We start from the raw sequence: 5180 nt of genomic DNA, 5'->3' as shown, positions 1-5180 counted from the left end.
AGACCTGGGGAAGGGATTAACTTCAAAAAGTTTGTCAGAAACTTTATCCAGCAGAAGAGAGCTGCATTGCCGGTGGTAAATGTGCAAGTAATGCTGTTGAGGAACACTCTTCTTGCTCTCTTGACCAAAGAGAGTAGCCGGACTGGAGAACATGCAGGAAAGTGCTAGGACAGGGAAGAATGGGCAGGAACCTCTAGAAAGGTAGACACCTCCATTTTTCCTTCACACACATAAACAATCCCGTGAGCCTCAGAGGCCCAGAGAAGCAAGCAGGAGGATGTCCCGTTGCTTCCCTTTCACCTGATTATCTCCCAGCTGGAATCATGCTCCCTGTAGCCATGCCAGGTCTCCATCTCCTGCTCTCGCTATCTCCCACGGGCTCAATGTCAAGGACTGGTGTGGACACGGACACCCCCACTTTCCGCTGAGGGGTACTAGTATTGCTGTCTCTGGGTTTAGGCATTCATTCCCAGACTAGTTTTGGCTCAGGAAACAGACCAAAAAAGAGCACTTGAGTTTTTGTTGTTGTTGTTGTTGTTTTCAGTATGAAAGTAGTCATTATCAAATGACAAAATTACAAAAAATAATCACAGTAGGTACCTTAGTTCATCCTTGTAATAATCCTGTTGATCTGGTCCTCCCTGTTGCCAGCATCTCCACTTTCTACAAGATGGGTGGTCTTTGTCTTCATACCCCCTCATGGAGGAGATCTTTTGAAGGGCCACAAGAAGTTGTTTCTTTGAAACGTTTTCCAACAGAATAGACCTCGTGAATCAGACCCTCTATGCAGATGGTACCATATTTACAAAGAGATGGGGCAATCAATGTGTTCTCTGACAGGGCAATTTGCTTCATGGTTGATTTTGCCAGAACCACACTTGTAAATCAATTCATTCACCAACTTCAGGTCTGGGTCCCCCTCGTGCTACGTATGGTTCCACAATCCTAAGCATGTCAACTGAGGCCTTGTTGAGCTTAACAAAGGTGCCAGTGAGGATCTGGTCAAGGCAAAGAAGTTACAACACCCACATTCTGAACCTTTGGGCTCACCCCACTGATAGCTCTGATCCTGACGACAAATGCTGCTGTGGTCTCTTGCAGGTATGTAGAAGTTGCCAACTTTTCTTGCCATCATCGCCGTTCAAAGCTCCATTCTGTATATCTTCCTATATTACCTGTGGTAATGCTTAGCTTTTCGTAGATAAGCTTCCTCCTTGACTTTCGAAGCATCTTTGGGGCAAACATCTTTCTCAGAGGCTTGCTCTTCAACTCTGTGAAATTCCTTTGCTTTCTTGTAAGGGTATCTGGCACGGCCAGAAGCTTCTTTTTCTTTCTTTCCGTAACCTGCTTGGTTCTATCTGGAAAAGAGGGAGGGCAGTTGAGTTTTAAGCTCCACTTTTTGTTTTCATTTACTACATTATCCCTATTACCAAATTCCTGGCCTGAATCCAAGGGCAATTTACTAAGTACCAGGTCCTCTCCTGACTTTTGTCAGAGCCCATGGATCACAATGCCAATAGAATCTAATATGGTGGGATCTGAATATCAGGGGGCTGGTGAAGTTGAGGTGGTCATAGTGAGGGACATGAGCTATTCCGTCCAGCAGCCTGGTGGTGGAAGAGAAAGACAAGGTGATGGGGTAGGGGGAGGAGTTTATGGGAGGTTTGTTAGAATGAGGGAGGAACCGTGCATATGTTTTCAGTTTGAGAGATGATGAAGAGGGAGAATAAAAATGCACGAGACAGAAGGGAAAATACTTTTTTAGCCAAGAGCCAAAGGTGGGCAGAAAGGAAAGGGATCAGCTGCATAAGAAGAAGAGGAATTCTTGAAGTTGAGGGTCAGAGGGAAGAAAGAGTGCCATTATGGATACACTTCAGATGTGGAGAGAGCAGCCTTGGGCCCTTCATCAACGATGTGTTCTCTTTTCTTTGCTCAATAGAAGACCTTTCCCTGAGAGGTGGCTAGGAACCTGAGGGGTGTGCCAAAGACGTGGAGAAAGGGAAAAGAGGCCACAGGGGGACAGAAGTGGAGGGCTGCTGGCCAGGCTGGGCTCAGATGGATTTGTACCCTCTATCTGTGTATTAGTATCATCTTGAAAGCCGTCCACCATGGCTTGACTTTCACTCACGTAGCAGGGACCACTGCTCTGTATTATAGAAGGAGGTTTGACATGAAAATTGTAAAGAAAGCAGACTATAAAGAATTCCGCCCAATATATACATGGAACAGGGGAAGAAAAGACCAAATGGGATTGTCAAAAAGTTTTCAAAGAACTTTCCAAAAACAAAACAAAACAAAACTTTTCCCTGATTTAAGTCAAACAGCATGGAAAATAATAATATGGTGTTCAAGTCCCATTGTCTCTGTTGGGGGTGATGCTTGAAGAAAAAGAAAGTGTGTTCTGTTGTTAGTCATATTTTAATTGGTCACAATGTGAGGCAAAAGTTCAAAACTAAATGCTGGAAATACCTCCCCTCTGGAACATTCAATTAAAATCTGTGGGGGGAAAAGCTTCAAAATGACAGCCAGAGACTAACAACAACAATAGCAAAAGTCCCCATTAACCCGGGCTTGAGCGAGGCAGATGACTTGAATTAAGTCAAGTACGTGTGTACGTGTGTGTGTTTGAGGGCATTGGTGGGGGGCTGGAGGGGTTGTCTGGCCACTTCCGGCTAAGACTCAGAAGGTGTTTAGCATTATGAGCCCTACAAGCGTGTTTTGCTCCAGGTGAAAGTGTGATGTGGACAGAATTCATCTTTGTCATCTGAAGTCTTGCCTTTCCACACTCTTTCTTACCCTTCAAAGTCCCTGCTACCCCTTAGGAATATCTGGTATCTTCTCCCATGCCTTCACTCAAACAGGGTTGGAAATGCATTCACACTAAGGTAAAAATATCTGAAGATAGAAAAGATCAGTTACTTACCTCAGGACTATTAGCACTTTAATAAGGCAGGTCTTACGTAAAATAAACGTTACTGAACTCTGAAATAGCATCACATAGATGGGAACCTATTCTGCTTATTTATAAAAGGCATTTTGAGACCATCCCACACTCCTGCCGGCAAGAAGCCTATGTGGGATAGCTTCTAGAATTACTTGAGTCCTAGAGGGATCTTAGAAATTTTAACATGTTGGATTGATTAAGATGATGTCAAAATCACCATAATAAAAACGGGGGGTTATTATTGACAAAAGGATCTATGAATCCTCTGACATTTAACATTCCACTTGACAATTTCTTTTTGTCCTCAAAGGAGAAAATGTGTGCCTTACAGGTGGACTCAGGTGTACTCAGGGTGAACACGAGCACATCTGTGCCCCACGTCACTGAGCAGCCCACGATCCCCCCGAAACCCATGCACTTGTGAACTCGCTCAGTCCTCAAAGCCACCCCATGAAGAAGGCTCTATTATCTCAACATTAGAAAAAAAAGGGAGCCAAGACATAGAGAACGTGAGTGAGTTCCCCAAACACGTGCAGCATGTCGGTGGTGAAGCTGGGATCTGAACCCCTGGAGTCATCATAGGTATGGTATCTGGCCTCTAACCACTCTGCAAGCTGGCTTTGAAGAACTCGACATGAACTTCACAGAAGCCGTTGTTTCTGAAGAGGAGCTGAAGAAGGAGTTTTCCAGATTGGAGTGAGGAAGGTAGGGTCTGGTCAGTCTGCCTTATACGCGACACAGCACGGTAGGACACAGTGGCTCAGCAAGGTGGACAGCACAGGCTGAACATGGAGGGGGCTCATGTGTCCGCATTACCCACGGGAGGCTGGGTTTTCATCTGTGTTCCCAGCATTATTGCAAACGGCACTTGCTTTTATTCTCAAAAGAATCTGGGTTTGGCTGGTGCTCCATGGTGCCCTCACCCATGGGGGAACCGTTCCCATAGAACCTTGGATGGCCTGCTGCCAAGGTTGTGTTTTAGTCTACGGAGTGGAAAATGTTTGATGCCCAGAATGGCTTCAAGAAAGGACAGGCAGGAGTGACAGAATGGAGACCCATCCCTAAGGTACTCAAGGACCTACTTTGTAGGATGGTTGAGAAAGAAAACGAAATTAAGCGGGTTGAGAAGAGCGTGATATGTATCGAATGCTCAGTCCGTTCTCGATCCTCTTATCCCTCCTTCCCCCCGCTTCTTTTTCTCTTTGTCCTCTTCCTCCTCCACCTTCTCATTCTGCCCTCCTCCATTCCTCCTCCTTCTCCTTCTCTTCTTCTCCTGGCCATGTCTGGGAGCCACAACCTGCCCCACTTTCTCTTCTGCAAATCTCTCCAATCTTCTCCTGCCTGGCTTCCTTCCTTCAACAACCAGCAGGGTCTGTGAGTTTCCAGACAGGCAGGGCCTGGGTGAGGATGGTGAACACAGCTTAAGCAACAGAATCCAAGGAGTACCTTATGGTAGTCTGGGGGTGGGGAGGCAACGTGAGATACAAAGGTTTCCCTACACACCGATATTTGAATTTTAAGAGTTCAACGCACTCCGCTGAAGGCTGTTACATTGGCTGCTTATTCAACCTCATCCTGGCACTAGGAGGGAAAAAAGCCCAACAATCACTGAAAGCCCACATTTTAATACTCACAGCTGGGGATCCGGTCAGGGTCATGTTACCAATATAAACAGCACAAAGCCGGCAGTCTAATACTAATATCTAATAGATCGAGGATCACACATCAGCCTCATACATCAAACGCAGCCTGCTTTTGAAGCAGATATCAAATAATGTTTCCACTCTTGATTATGTTCCCTTTGTTCTAGGGCAGTAAAAAAAGAAATGAGTGAAGAGTCCCTGGTCACATTATTTGGGGATTTGGTAACAGCAGGCCAAAGAGTGAGTAAGGGAAGGGCTGAAAAACGTTATTATTTTTAAGCACCCTCCATGCCCCAGGGACTTGGTATAACATCACATTAACCCGGCAACAGGCTCATAAGAAGGGATTATTATGCCCATTTTACAGGTGGGGAAGCCAATGTCCAGAGATGACAGTAAGTACTAGAGCTGGGATACAAATACTAGTGTTTCGTAAAAACAGCCCCATTTTGTTTGTTTTGTTTTGTTTTGCAAGGAATAATACCCTCATGACATCATAATGTGTATCCAGAGATAATTTCACCATTTCAGGTTCCTGATGTCACAGCTGCTAATAGCTTATCTTCAGTTGTTAGGAGGGACGCAGACACCAT

The 5180-nt window shown here is 45.3% G+C and overlaps 1 pseudogene; it reads right to left on the bottom strand.

Moving 5' to 3' along the window:
- Positions 1-601: 601 nt before the first annotated feature.
- LOC122901945 lies at positions 602-4197 on the bottom strand (annotated as a pseudogene).
- Positions 4198-5180: the final 983 nt, after the last annotated feature.

This window comes from Neovison vison, chromosome 3 (genome assembly GCF_020171115.1).
Source record: "Neovison vison isolate M4711 chromosome 3, ASM_NN_V1, whole genome shotgun sequence".
In the NCBI taxonomy this organism is placed as follows: Eukaryota; Metazoa; Chordata; class Mammalia; order Carnivora; family Mustelidae; genus Neogale; species Neogale vison.
The sequence above is the reverse complement of the archived record's forward strand: the minus strand, read 5'-3'. Positions and strand labels throughout refer to the sequence as shown.